The 15,258-nt window shown below is 43.5% G+C and overlaps 1 pseudogene; it reads right to left on the minus strand.

Moving 5' to 3' along the window:
- LOC148138208 (uncharacterized) overlaps positions 1-10,952 on the minus strand; it is a 35,925-nt pseudogene extending 24,973 nt beyond the window's left edge.
- Positions 10,953-15,258: the final 4,306 nt, after the last annotated feature.

Genomic DNA, 15,258 nt, shown 5'->3' on the forward strand with positions numbered 1-15,258 from the left:
TACACAATGTGTCCCGTGTGGCAAATCGCGTGAAACCTGGACATCCTGAAGCAAGCAACTATAATTACTACAGATTTGCACGAGCCAATTGAAAATAATGTTGGGCAATTGAATGGATCGGGGTTTCTTGAAGCACGCGGCATACCTCAGAGTGAGTCTGGGGCTTATCAAATATTTCATAATCTTGGGGAAAGCAAATTTGTTTTTACTAATTTTGTAAATGTTAAGATGCTTTCAACAGCACAATCCGGACAATAGGGCCCTGTTGAGTATCTTGCGGCTGTGGAGCGAGAATTACATCAGCATTCCCAACAGCATTTTTTTGTACCTGGCCAAATTTCGATTTTTGTTTTGGACGAGACCAAATCAGCAATCGCCCTCTTTTTTTCATTTCTCCAACAATATTAGCCAGTGACCTGGCAGAACTAGGGTATCTCCTACCGTGTTCCTGTGATATTCGGATTTACCTTGGTCCTTCAGGGTCTTTCTGGACAGAACCAGAGGACCTGGACTCCCTTCAAAACAGGACAAAGCGAATATGGGGCAGTCATTCCACATGACGTTTGAAATTAACAAACCCCATGGATCCTCAGTAGCCGTCGTATGAGACTGTAACCTGCAAAAGAGAACGAACAAAAGCACACAAAGACAAACTGGCGTGGGCACAGCTCTCAATTCTCCTGTAATTTTCTGCAATTATAGCTCCATCTTGCACAGACGAAGGCAAGTGCAAATTCAGCTTGGCTGCCAATTCCAACAGCATTCCCTTGCGCAACTTTTCTGAAACCCATTCTTCCACTCTCAGAAAACTCTTAGCGACTGAACGAGCCAATAGTTCAGAAAGCACTGTTTAAACCAACCGTATTCAACTCCCGGAGCAACAGACAGCAACACCTATCACTCGCCATCTTTATGTCCAACAATCACAAAGTTGAATTTTGAATTACACAATCTATCTCGACAACAGCATTCAAATTGCCAGAACCCTGGAATATATTTTAAGAAGTTTGTGTCAAAACTAACGTTTCCTCATTTTAAAGGCAGACGTGAGTTGTGTTTCCACCAGAATGCAACGGATCAGACGACTCGGCTTTAAACAAAACAGAATTCATTTAAGCACTACAGTTGGAACACGAACAAAATAGAAAGAGGAATTTAGAATAACTGCACTGTTGCAAAATTTAAACGACCCGCTACAGTAACAAGCAATAATTAACTGGTGAAAAACAGAAGCTATCCATAAACGGAATTCTTGTAAAAAGGGAAAATTCAAACAAATCCTTGCAGGCAGGAGGAACAAGATGCAAAAAAATACTTCAGAAGAAAGTCAGAGGAATTCTTCAAAGCAGCTTGCGACTCCCATGTACTCAGTATCTTTTTGACTGCTACAGCTAAACCAAACTGCAAAAACCATAACCATGAGACCTGGCCACAGCTATCCAATTGTTAAGCTATACTCTCCGTCACCATTGCCTTTAATAACTGTTAAAAATACAAACAGGTCCAAAACTAGCTTTATAAAGTGGCAGACTCATCACATGAGCGAGGGAAGAAATCATGGAGGCCCTGGCAGAAATGTTCACATCATCTCCAGCTACTGGTCTGTTTACAAATGACTGGAGGGTGACAAATATTATGTCTTTATTGAAGAAAAGTGCAAAGGAGAAGTCTGGGAACTATAGATCGATGAGTCTGACAAGAGTGTTAGGTATGTTATTGGAGTGGATGTGGAGAAATAGAATTTACATGTATTTGGAGGGGCAAGGTCATTTTAGGGATGGTAAGCATTGCTTTGTACGTCGGAAATCGTGACTAACCAGCTGGATTGAGTTGGTTAAGGACTGAAGCCAGAAGATAGATGAAGACAGAATGGCGCACATTATTTACAGGGACATTAGAATGCGTTTGTCAAGATGGAATTCAATTAGGAAAATGCCAGATATTGCATTTAGGAAAAGGAAGACGGGTTGGATTTACAGATAATGGCAGGGACGTGGGAGTTTTGTCAAACAGAAAAATCTGGGTTTCTTGCACAGAGTTCGATGAAAGTTGTGTCACAGGTAGTCTGGGTGGTTAATAAATGTATTATCACGTTTGACTTCCGTGCTAATAACATTGAGTATAGGAATGGGAATTCATTTTGAGGTTGTACACGACCTTGGTGATGCCATGTTTGGCGTATTGTGCATGTGGTTGCTCTGTTATTTGAATGGTATTATTTAATTGGAAAGGATTCGGAAAATATTCACCAGGCTGTTACTGGGACTGAAGGATTTTAAGTTACGGCAGGCTGGATAGTCTGATATTTTTAGCAGTGGCGGGTCGACGATTGAGTGGTGACAATTTAGAAGCTTATAACATTGTGAGACGGACAGATATGTTGAATAGCAAAAACATTTTCACTCGGGTGGGGGAGTTGAAAACTAGAGGGTATGTATTTAAGGTGACAGGAAAAATGTTGAACAGGGACATGAGGGACAATGTTTTCATATAGAGGGTGGTAGCATATGGACTGTCCTGCAAGAGAAAATGGAACAGATAGGCAGATTTAAACCATTCAAAAGAGGTTTGAGCAGCTTTGTGATTAGGAAAGGTTCAAAGACATATGGGCTGAGCGGATCCAAGTCGTTTTAGTTTTGTTTATTGACAGGGCAGATGTGTTGGATGGAAGTCTCTGTTTTTTTCTGCTGCATGACTCTAAGAACCTGTGTCGCTGTTACAGTGGGGGTTCCAAAATATGAACAAGAAGTGAGTTCCAGAGGTGAATCAAATTAACTCATTCATCATCAAGCATTTAGTTTCAGTGTTTTATGAGGGAGATCACAACTACCATAATATAGTGATTTTTCACCACATTTCCATCCAAATCCTTTCCCAGCAGGAATATTTTATAATAATCAGTTACTATCTGTTGTGATATTCATATTCAATATTTTCGCACACATGTAAAATCGTATTCGTGACAACTTCAACATTCAGGTGCAGTCGACGGCATCGTGGTATTTTTGCTGGATAGATAAGGTGCAGGACGACACAGTGCTGCCTGGATCTGGTGTTTTAATCCTTGCACATCAGATAATGGAATTTAAACACAATTAGAAAAATGTCTGAAATTAAGAGACTAATTACAAACATGAATCTATTGGCAATTATCAGGTTAAATCTCATCTGATTTATCGATGTTCTTAAGGGAAATAAATTACTATCCTTACCTGTTCCGGCCTACATGTGACTCCAGAACCACACCAAGGTGTTTGACTCCTTATTGGCGTCTAGGAAATTAAAGTTTGCCAATATTTGCTAGCAGATCCAGCGATACCCTCATTTATCAACTGAATAAAGAAAGAATGTAATTTCTTACTACAGCATTCTATCACCCGAGATTTCTTCACCAAGGTAAAGTATGAAACTCGAGTGGAATCATATTGAGTTTTGCAACTTAGTGCTTATATTACCGCAGAATCATAGCTGTCTGAAAAATGAATGCGTGTTAATTGTACTAACATCACATGACACATACGAAAAAACGTTTTAACAGAAAATGCAATCTCTGGGACAGAGCTAACGGATCTGAAGAGCAAATATATTTTGCAGCTGCAAGATCAGTCTTATCAGAGCAGGAATGTTCTCACACTACACGACCAGGCTAAAAACCTTACAGTAAAATTTGTTTTGTGACAAAATGGCCTCTCCCTGCTTCTTGTCAATTTTGATCATTTATTCAACACAGTTTGTCAATTCAGTCAGTCAATCAAACTGAAAGTGAGTGGGTCAATTCAGTCAGTCGGGAAGTCAGAGTGTCCATTTACTTCGTGAATGCGGTCAGTCAGTTAATCATCAGTGCATTCACTCAATAAGCCCATCACTGCGATCATTCTGGCAGTCAAAGCATCCATTCTGTCAATCGCTCAGAGTGTACATTAAGTTAGTGAGTCAATTCATTCAGTCAGTTTGTTCGTTCAGCCATTTCGTGAAACAGTATGTCCAGTCAGTCTGTCAGTGTGTGCAGTCAGTCATTCAGTGTGACCATTCAGTCAGCCAGTCGATGTGTTCAGTCAGTTATTCAGTCAGTGTGTACATTCAGTCCGGCACTTATTCAGTGAGTTCATTAAGTGTGTCAGTCAGTAAGTACATCCATTCAGTCAGTCAGTCAGAGCGTGCGTTCACTCAGTCAATGCGACCATTCCGTCAGTCAGTCAACAGTACCTCTATTTAGTCAGTGAGTGGATTCATTCTGTCAGTCAGTAATACAGAGCGCCCATTTACACAATCAGTGCGTTCATTTTGTTAGTCAGTCAGTGCGCCATTCAGCCAGTCAGTCAGTTAGTGCATTCATTTATTAAGACAATCAGTGCGATCAGTCAGTTAATCACTGCATCCAGACAGGCAGTTAGTCAGTAAGAGTGCCCGTTCATTCAGTGCGTCCATTCACTCAGTCAATTCGACAGTGTGTCCATTCAGACAGCCAGTGCGTGCAGTCAGTGCGTCAATTCAGTCATTCAGTCAGTCAGTGCGATCATTCAGCCAGTCACTGCGTTCACTCAGTCAGTCAGCCGTTCAGATCGTTTGTTCACTCAGTGCGTCCAATCATTCAATCAAGCAGTCAGGGCATCTCGTCATCATTCAGACCATCAGTGCGTCCAGTCAGTTAATGCGATTGTCAGTCCGTTAATTTAGTCAGCGTCCATTCACTCAGTCATTCAGTCAGTACGTCAATTATGCCAATCATTCAGACATTCTGTTAGTGCGTTCATTCACCCATTCAGTCAGGACATTCGTGCCGTCAGTCAGTGAATCCTCTCAGGCGGTCAGTTATTCATTGCGCCCATTCAGTCAGTCAGACATTGCATGTGCCCAATGAGTCAATCAGTCATTGAGTTAGGGAGCCCATTCCTTCAGTCAGTCAGTAGTATGACCATTCTGTCAGTCAGTCAGTCAGTCAGTGTGTCCACTAAGTCAGTGAGTCATTGAGTCAGTGAGTTAGTTCTGTCAGTTAATCGGTCAGAGACTTCATTCAGTCTGTTATTCGGTCAGTGCATTTATTAAGTCCGTCAGTCAGTCTCTCGTTGTGTCCATTCAGTCAGTTCGTCAGTCAGTGTGTCCAGTCAGTCGGTCAGTCCTTGCGTTCATTGAGATAGTCAGTCATTGATTCAGTGCACCCATTCATCAGTCCATAATTCAGTCCGTCAATACACTCAGTGACTGCACATACACTACGACATCCACTGTGTCAAGTCAGTCCATGAGTGCATGCATTCATACAATTAATCAGTCAGGGCGTCTCGGCGTCTCGTCATCAGTCAGACAGTCAGTGCGTCCAGTCAGTCAGTCTGACTGTCAGTCTGTTCATTCCGTCAGTTCGTCAGAGTCCATTCACTCATTATATCAGTGTGTCTATTAAGTCAGTTAGGCAGTCTGTCTGCCAGTGCATGCATTCATTTAGTCAGTGCCTTTATTCAGTCGTTCAGTCGGTAGGTCAGATCGTCCATTCGCTCAGTCAGTACATCCATTCATTCAGTCAATCAGCGGCTGCGTCCAATCAGTCGGTTATTGAGTATGTGCATTAATTCAGTAAGTCTCTCAGTCTGTGCCTTCATTCAGTATGTCATTCGGTCTGTACGTCCATTCATTCATTCCGACAGTGCATTCATTACGTCTGCCAGTCAGTCAGTCTGTCATTGCATCTACTCATAGCCATTTCAAGAATGAATTTGGAATTTACTGAGTAATCGTCACTATCTTCAAAATGCTGATCCACACAAAAAAAATCAAACACTTGACCGGTATTAGACCCTACAGCTACCTGGAACTCTATCACATTCCTCGTAGGACGAGCTATGTATCGGCATTAAACGTCTCCTGGACTTACTGTAAATCTTGCCTCCATTGAAATCTTTCCCATGAAGACAGTCTCAATTTATGTCAGCAATGTGCAAATGCTGCGCAACTGCAGCATAATCCTCTCACACATATTTGCATTTGATGACATATCTACTCATGTGTCTCTCTTCAACTTTTGGGAGATGTGCTGTCGAATCACAGGCATGGATATTCAATTTATGTTATTTCTAATCACTAGTAGTCATCGCAAGGTGTAAGTAACTTCTCGGCATTTGCCCCCCAACCCACGCCCCCCAAAAAAGAATGGGTTTTTGCTGTGCGTTAAGATATTGTGAGAGTTCGACGACTCCTCATGAAGGAAATGCACCAAAGAAAAACCGCTCCCTTGATAGTTTACCATTCCTTAGACTGGGATTACATAATTATTAACCATGCTGATTTCATGACACCTTTTATACTCGAAACTATCTGTAGACAGAGCGCGTGTGTGAGTGCGAGTGTGTGTGTGCGTGTGTGTGTGATAGAGAGAGTGAGAGTGTGTGTCTGTGTGTGCGTGTAAGAGAGAGAATATATGTGTGGGAAAGAGATAGAGAGTGAGAGAATATGTGTGTGTGTGTGTGTGTGTGTGTCAGAGTTCGACAAAGAGAATGTGAGAGAATGTGCGAGTGTGTGTCAGAGATCGAGAGAGAGAATGCGAGTGAATGTCCACGTGTGTGTCAGAGATCGAGAGGGAAAATGTGCGAGTGCGTGAGAGAGAGCGATAGAGAATGTGAGTGTGTGTGAGAGAGGGAGAGAGAATGTGAAAGTGTATGTGCGTGTGAGAGAGAATAGGAGAATATGTGTGCGTGAGAGAGAGAGAATATGCGAGTGTAATTGTCAGAGATAGAGAGGGACATTGTGAGAGAATGTGCAGGTGTGTGTCAGAGATCGAGAGAGAGAATGTGAGTGTGTGTGTCTGAGAGAGGAACTGAGAAGGTGCGTATGTGTGTGAGAGAGAGAGGGAGAGAGAATATGAGAGATTGTGTGTGAGAGAGACAGAGAATGTGCGAGTGTGTGTGTGAGGGAGAGAGAATGTGAGAGGGGAAGTGTATGTATGTGGACGTGTGCGTGAGAGAGTGAGTGTGTGTGTGAGAAACAGAATGTGAGTTTGTGTGTACGTATGCGTGAGAGAGGGAGAGAGAATGTGTGCGTGAGTGCGTGATAGAGAGAAATTGAGAGTGGGTGTGTATGTGTGAGAGAGACAGGAGAGAGAGAGAGTGTGTGTGAGAGAGAGTGAGAGTGAGTGTGTCTATGTGTGTAAGAGATAGAGAGAATGTATGTGTGAAATAGAGAGTGAGAGAGTGTTTGAGTAAGTGTGTGTGTGAGAGAGTGTGCGTAAGAATGAGAGTGTTTGTGAGAGAGACAGAGAGTGTGTGCGCGAGAGAGTGAGAGTGTGTGTCTGTGTGAGGAGAGAGATAGTGTGAGTGAGTGAAAGAGTGTGTGTGAGAGAGAGCGAGTGAGTGAGAGAGAGAGAATGTGAGAGTGTGTGTGAGTGAGTGTGTGAGTGTGAGAGAGTGAGACTGAGTGTTTGTGTCTGAGAGAGAGAGAATTTATGTGTGTGAGAGATAGAGAGAGGGAGTGTGTGTGTGAGAGAGAGAATGTGAGAGTGTGTGCATATGTGTGAGAGAGTCATAGAGTCATAAAGATGTACAGCATGGAAACAGACCCTTCGGTTCAACCTGTCCATGCCAACGAGATATCCGAACCAAATCTCGTCCCACCTGCCAGCATCCGGCCCGTATCCCTCCAAACTCTTCCTATTCTCATAACCACCCAAATGCCTCTTAAATGTTGCAATTGCACAAGCCTCCACGACTTCTTCTGGCAGCTTTTTCCATACACGTACCACCCTCTGCTGGAACAAAATGCCCCTTAGGTCTGTATTATATCGTTCCCCTCTCACCCTAAACCTATGCCCTCTAGGTCTGGACTCCCCGATCCCAGGGAAAATACTTTATTTATCCTATCCATGACCCTCATAATTTTGTAAACCTCGATAAGCTCACCCCTCAGCCTCCAACGCTCCAAGAAAAACATCCCCAGCCTGTTCAGCCTCTCCCTATAGCTCAAATCCTCCAACCCTGGCAACAACATTGTAAAACTTTTCTGAACCCATTCAAGTTTTAAAACATCTTTCCAAAGAAAGGAGAACAGAATTGCACATAATATTCCAATAGTGGCCTAACCAATGCCCAGTACAGCCTCAACATGACCTATCATCTTCTGTATTCAGTAATCTGACCAATAAAGGAAAGCAAACCAAACTCCTTTTTAACTATCTTATCTACCTGCGACTCCACTTTCCCTCCAAACTCTTCCTATTCTCATAACCACCCAAATGCCTCTTAAATGTTGCAATTGCACAAGCCTCCACGACTTCCACGACATAATATTCCAAGAGATAGAGAGAATGTATGTGTGAAATAGAGAGTGAGAGAGTGTTTGAGTAAGTGTGTGTGTGAGAGAGTGTGCGTAAGAATGAGCTATGAACCTACACTCCAAGGTCTCTTTGTTCAGCAACACTTCCTAGGACATTACCATCAAATATATAAGTCCTGTTAAGATGTGCTTTCCTAAAATGCAGCGCCTCACATTTATCTGAATTAAACTCGATCTGCCACTCCTCAGCTCATTGGCCTATCTGGTACAGATCCTGTTGTAATCTGAGGGAACGCTCTTCGCTGTCCACTACACCACAAGTTTTGGTGTCTTCTGCAAACTAACTAACTGCACCTCTTATGCTCGCATCCAAATTATTGATGTAAATGACAAAACGTAAAGGACCCAAAACCGATCCAGTGGCACTTCACTGGTCACAGACATCCACCACCACCCTGTGTCTTCTACCTTTGAGCCAGTTCTGTATCCAAATGGCTAGTTCTGCCTTTATTCCACGAGATCTAACCTTGCTAATCAGTCTCCCAATTGAACCTTGTCGAACGCCTTACTGAAGTCCATATAGATCACATTTACTGCTCCGCCCTCATCAATCCTCTTTGTTATTTGTTCAAAAATCTCAATCAAGTTTGTGACACATGACTTCCCATGGACAACGCCACGATGACTATTCCTGATAACTCCTTGCCTTTCCAAATAATAAAACACCGACGAGACTGGGATTTGAACACGCGTGCAAACCACAATGGATTAGCAGTCCTTCGCTTGAACCACTCAGCCACCTCGTCCAAAGTTGCAATGCACAGAATTATGGACGCTTCTCCCACAATTGTCCCACACTGAAACTTCACTTACCTGACTTGGCTCAGTTCTTAAACTCAGGTCCCTTCCCTGGTTGGACAGTTTACCTATTTTGTCAGGAATCCCTCCTGACGGTTCTTACAAATTCTGCCCATCCAATTTCCTAGCGTGTCAGGGAAGTTAAAAGCACCCACCACAACAACCTTGCTATTACATCTTTCCAAGATCTGTCTGCATTTTCTCTCTTGTCTCGCCTGCTGGTCGTTGGGAGGCCTGTCGTATACACGCAGCACTGTTATTTCGCAGTTCCTATTCCTGAGTTTTAAGCAATGAATCTTGCACTGCTCTTGCTTCTTGAGTGTTTATATTACACCTGGAATTGTTTCTTCACCAGGAAATAAATCCTTTTCTTCCACATATCTTGTAATGCACTGCAGAAACATGCCGTTTCTCGATCTAAGGTCGAGTACTGATTTTACCAATTTCACCGCGTGTGGGGCGGTTGGAGCCCGATGCAGGGAAGTGTAGGCCTCAGGCTCCATTTTCAGCCGAGCACTGAATTTAACAATTTCACCCAATGTGGGACTGTTAAAGATCCGGACAAGGAGGCCCCGTCTCATGCTCGTGTTTGTTGATCTATCATGGAATTTACGGGATTGAGAGCCCCCACAAGTATGGACGTCCATAGGAGGAAAGTTCCAGTTTCCATCTTGACCTAGTATTGCCGAGAATACAAATCTCTTTCCTAACCACAGAGAGTTAAAACCCAGTAGATGATGGAAATGAACACACTGGTCTTCTGTTTTGAAATAAGCCAAGTGACTCAGAGCAGAATGCCTCATCTGCCAGTTTTCCTGACTTTTCTTTCCAGGACTGACCAGGACCCACAATGTAGGGAAACGCAAGCCTTCGCATCATCTTGGGGAGTTGACTTTACAGAGTGCTGTGAAACTAAATACCTTCACACTCACAGATGGATACATGTGCACAAAAAGCAGGAGAGTCCCAGGCTCCATTCTCGGCCCCTTTCCAAAACCGATATCACACTAGATGAATTGGGGATGAATTGAGACCCACAGCGCGGGAGGTTTAGGCCTAAGATCCAGATCATGAAGCTAGTACTTACATTTGATCTAGAGTTAGCTGAACTCCACAGATCAGAGATGAAGAACGCAGGTTGAATCTCTGGGCCAAAATGATGCACATCCCACTCGCACCATGACCTTGATGCTGGACTCGGATGCATCTCAGACCTCGTGCTGTGTTAGTAAATTAACCAATATCTCGACAAAGCAGTGAAATATCGGCTCAGGATGCATCGGGGGCCCAGAACTGGGTAAGCCAATTAGTGGATTTAATGCAGGGGCATATAGGACTAGACTGCATATTGGTCCGAATGCAAGTCAGCCAATTAGAGTGAAGGTCAGAACTTGCTGCTCAGTGCAAGGAAATATTGGCTCTGACTCGGTTTTGGATTTGCTTCACCAATTGGCTGTGCAATTGAATGAGGCCTCAATGTGGCCCAACTGATATCGTGTGCCATTACTGCACCACGGCTGAGTGCAGCCTCGCCAGCCTCCGTCTCTCAGTTTCTATGATTATCATCCAAGGCTCCTGAATGCCCGGCTCCAGGAACTCACTCACTCCTGGCAACAACATGGAGGATTGGGAGCCCGCCAGCCAGTTCTGCAGCAGGGTGCCTCCTGGACTATGTCGTGGGTGAGCAGCAGTAGCTGAATGAGATCCAGCACTACCTCCGACAGTAGCTGCAGCTCACCATCACGGTCCCCCATGGCTTGATTGGCACCAAGGCTGCGTCTTGGCGTCGGTGGTCTCCAGCAAAGAGTGGAGCAATGTGCAGCCACTCTGGCCATCCTCGTTATGATGCATCTGGAGGCTATGCTAGTGCCTACATCACCACCCAGTGGATTGGTCTGACGTGTTGAAGTTTGAAATATGGGGCCTAGCTCTTAGGGGCAAGAATTGGTAGATATCAAACATGGTCCAAAAGCATGAGGCCTAGTTTTTAATGGGAACAAAATTTCAGAATATCATCAAGATTTCTCTGACAAAACTTCCCTTCCCATCCCAGCACTACAAAGGAGAGAGAATCACATCTGTTCTTTACCTGTAACCTCCCAACAAAAACCCCATCACCAAACTAAAAAAAAGAGCGAAAGAGAAAGACCTTTTCCTCGGTATGGAAGGAGGAGGAATTGGATTATGGAAGGTGGAGTTTGGGAAATGGGGGCTTTGAATTTAGGCGCGGGGTGTTGTGGTAGTGACGGGCTTGGGGTGCACCAGGCATGGAATTATAGTTTGGGCAGGGTTTTTGGTGATCTGGACAGGGAACAGTGTATGGGAGCGGTGTTTGGGGAGCGCTGGGCAGTCGAGAATGTTTGGGAAAGTGCCTGAAGTGCACTGCGTGGGAAATTATAGTTGGTCGGGTTTGTGCAAAGGGCGGTGCCGTGTTTAGGAGCGGGGTTTGAGGGTGAGCTGTGCAGAGAATTGTGTTTGGCAGCGGAGATTGGGGTGTGTTGGGCGGGACACAGCATTTGGGCTGGGGTGTTGGGTATGCTGGGCGTGGCACAGAGTTTCAGGGCGGAGTTTAAGGTACGCTTGGCGGGGCACAGTATTTGGGGGTGGAGTTTGTGGTGTGCTGGCGGGACATAGTGTTTGGGGGTGGAGTTTGTGGTGTGCTGGCGGGGCACAGTGTTTGGGGCGTAGTATTAGGTGTGCTGGGCGGGACACTGTGTAATGGGGCGTGGTTTGAGGAACTGTTTCTGGAGAACGGGAAACTGAAAACAACAAAATATTGGAGACCAGAGTGGGTCAAGGTCTGTATCTATGGAGATGGAGGAAACTCAAGTTCTGAGTTTAGATGTTGATGTGTTGCGAGAGCAGCATTTATGCAACATTGCTGGGGCGATGGTTGGACTGCTGTGACTTAGAAAGAATGTTGCCAATTCATATTATGTGGTCAGACTGTGTGAATGGCAGAACAACTGTGTTTCTATCTGCCAAACTGGCAAGAATAGACCATCCCACTGGTGCGGGCATGAGGGGAGAGAGCGTGATAGAGAAGGTAAAAAGCAAAGCTGAGAGAAAATGAAGCAATGAGCTCACAATTTGAAGGTGCTGAACTCAGCATTAGTCCAGACTGTTGTGAACATGCCTAGTTTGAAGATGAGATGCTGCTTCTCCAGCTTGCGCCGTGATTCACTGGAGTATGGTAGAATACCGAGGACAGACAAATGAGCTTGCAAGCAGGATGCTGTGTTAAAATGACTGGGCTACAGGAAATTTGGGGTCATGCTTGTTTACAAACTGGAGGTGTTCTGCAAATGGGGGTGGACACTCAATGTTGAGCAGGGCTTCAGTGCAGAGTAGATCTCACTTACATGCATAAAACCAGAGATTCGGAAATAAGCGTTGCAATTCACACTGACAGACAGCAAGGTTCAGAGAAAGAATAAATCCCACTTTCAATGTATGACCCGAAACAAAGTTCCACAGTCCCAGAGATTCGTAAATCTGACAGTGAGAGATTGGGAGCAAACGGCAGGTTCTTGGTCATATACAGTTCAGGCACTGGATAATGCAGAAGTAATTCAATGTTCTCTTTTATCGTCGGAGGTTGTCACATTGTATCAAGCACAGGAAGGTTTGCACAAACGTCAACCAACAATCAATGACGTACAGTCTGAATTACTTTTTTGTATAAAACTGTTTAATCAAGTAGGAAACCACCAGCAAACGATATTAAAACTGGCTTTTCATGGAACGACATGTACCTAGAGTTTGCCTTCACTTTTATCGTTTCCTAAGGAACTGTCCAAGATCATCACAATTCATTTGCAAGGATCTTTTTCTAATCTATAAATGTCATCATTCAAGATAGTGAGGGCAATCATTGGCCAGAGATAAGGACTGTAACACAGCTGGTCAAATTTACATATACAAGAAGGACAATGTGTCATTTGAGCATAGTTTCTCGTTTATTTTTGCCATTTATTGATGCGAATTGCTTAGAGAAACAGCAGAGGATTGGAGAAATAGTACACGATTTTCTTCACTCGTTCCATGACTGGCAATTTCGAGCATAGCTTTTAAAAAGACGATGAAGCAAGATTTCGGTCAGATTTCTCAGAACAGGCTTAAAGTTATCTGAAATAACCCAATGACAAATAGTAATGAAAGCTGATGCTGACACAGGTTTCACAGGTATTAAAACTTGTACATGGCTCTAGAATGCAATAAAAGGAAATAGAGTAGAATGAGAAGATGTCGAAATGATGGCGTATAGAAACAGATTCTGCGTTATATTCGTGGAAAATGGGTCCTTAGTGAAATAGCTGCATATATCAATGATGTTGTTTGAAGATACATCCTCAGAGCATCAGCATGGGATCTCTGAGTTCAATGAAGTTTCCACAAGGTCACTTGATGCTACTTTCATTCAGAAACAAATACATTCCTATTATCTTTCCTGTCTTTGTAGATTCCTATTCGGTATGTCTATCTCTGCATTCCGGTTGGTATTTTAATATTGCAGAGATCATGCACGCCCAAGGATAAGATCCAATGCACAAAAAGCAAAAGCACTCCAAGACCGTTTTCACTTTTGACCATTTCTCCAACAATTGTGCAACTGCTGAAAATCCCTCTTTCTGCAACTCACCAGCATGTGGTACTTCGGGGTGGGTTCGTGTTGTGGAGTTGGAATCCTGCACCAATCTCTCTGCTCAGCACGCTTTACTGTTTGGAAGTAATGCTAAGTAAATCACTTCCTCCCCCATTGTGCACACTTCTCACTGTCAAACAATTCCCAGATATCATTATTCAACCCAATCTAAGTAAGATTGTAATGAATCACTCTATGTATTAGCTCCACCAACCCACCGCCCCCTCAGTAATCTGAAGATGTGAAGGCAATACGAAAGGCCATATTCATGTGAAGGGTTTCCAGTGCTAGATGGATAACTGCTTTATCCGTAGCAGAATGTTTAACTAGACTACTTAAATTTATGTGGCTCTGGGCAGAGTCTGGCTCTGACGCGAATATTTAACTTGATTAAAAAAATGTTTTCCAGTTAAATTCCCACTGCAGCGGTTGTGAATCCCACGTATTGCTCGAGCTGCACTAATCAGCGCAAATCTGCGAGTATCTCATTATATTTTGGACGTCTGCTTTCCAGATAGTGCCATCTCATTTTCGAGAGTGGAGATGAGTTCCTTACCACAGAAACCATCGCATCTAATCTGCTCCTGTATCAATGTCAATAATATGATGAATAAAGTTCAACGCCTATTTGATCCTTTCTTTGTTGAAATATTTAGCCCTGTCTGACAGAAAATGATTTCATTTATTGTCATGTAAGGGATAGTATCCTGCAGCACACAAGCTTAACACATCATTTTGTTTCCTCGTATGCAGATTACAATGGAGTTTGCAGGACGGGTGTTATCTCTCGTCCTTGTTCACTTATCTCTGGGATGTGAGAATTTTCCTGTTCTTTTGCCATTAGTCATACAAGTTCATATAGGATGTGCCTTGCTGCTGTTGTGGATTTGGGTTACACCTGTTCATTTCTTTCAGGCCTTCAGAAGGTTTCTGTTTGACCTGGTGCCCCTGTTCTTTTTTTGGTTCCTCTGTTCCTCCATGTGGATTGGTCACGACATGTTCATACATCTTGCTTTTCGATTTTCTTTCCCAGCGATGTTCTGCCAAGCCACTCTTTCAATTCACGTATCATCTTTTCAGCGGCTCTGAGTTGTTTCCTTTCGAAGTTAGTTTCATAATTAACGTAACCGGATATTTCACCATGCTCTTCAACTGTTCTCTGAACTTGGACTGCGTCGCAACATAAATTAATGTGTTTGTGCTGCATGTTAAATTCCGCAACATATACGCAACTTCCTTCAATAAATTTTCAGAATTGTCATCGAGGAGTTCATTAACATTAAAAATGAACAGAATATATGGTAACCACAACAGTATAAAGCTGCCCGATATGGTGAGGAGTAAAATCACAGAATTCCGTCTGCTCTCCATCTCTGGATCATGCTGTCCCTTGCTATGACCCTTCAGTCCCTTTCTGACTCGAATAGCCACTAATATATGCCTGACTATCAGAGCATTGAGCAACAGAATTAAACCAAATGGTAGCAATGGCGTTA

The sequence above is a fragment of the Chiloscyllium plagiosum genome, unplaced genomic scaffold, assembly GCF_037043375.1.
Source record: "Chiloscyllium plagiosum isolate Xiang-an unplaced genomic scaffold, Cpla_swu_hap1 HiC_scaffold_41, whole genome shotgun sequence".
Lineage (NCBI taxonomy): Eukaryota > Metazoa > Chordata > Chondrichthyes > Orectolobiformes > Hemiscylliidae > Chiloscyllium > Chiloscyllium plagiosum.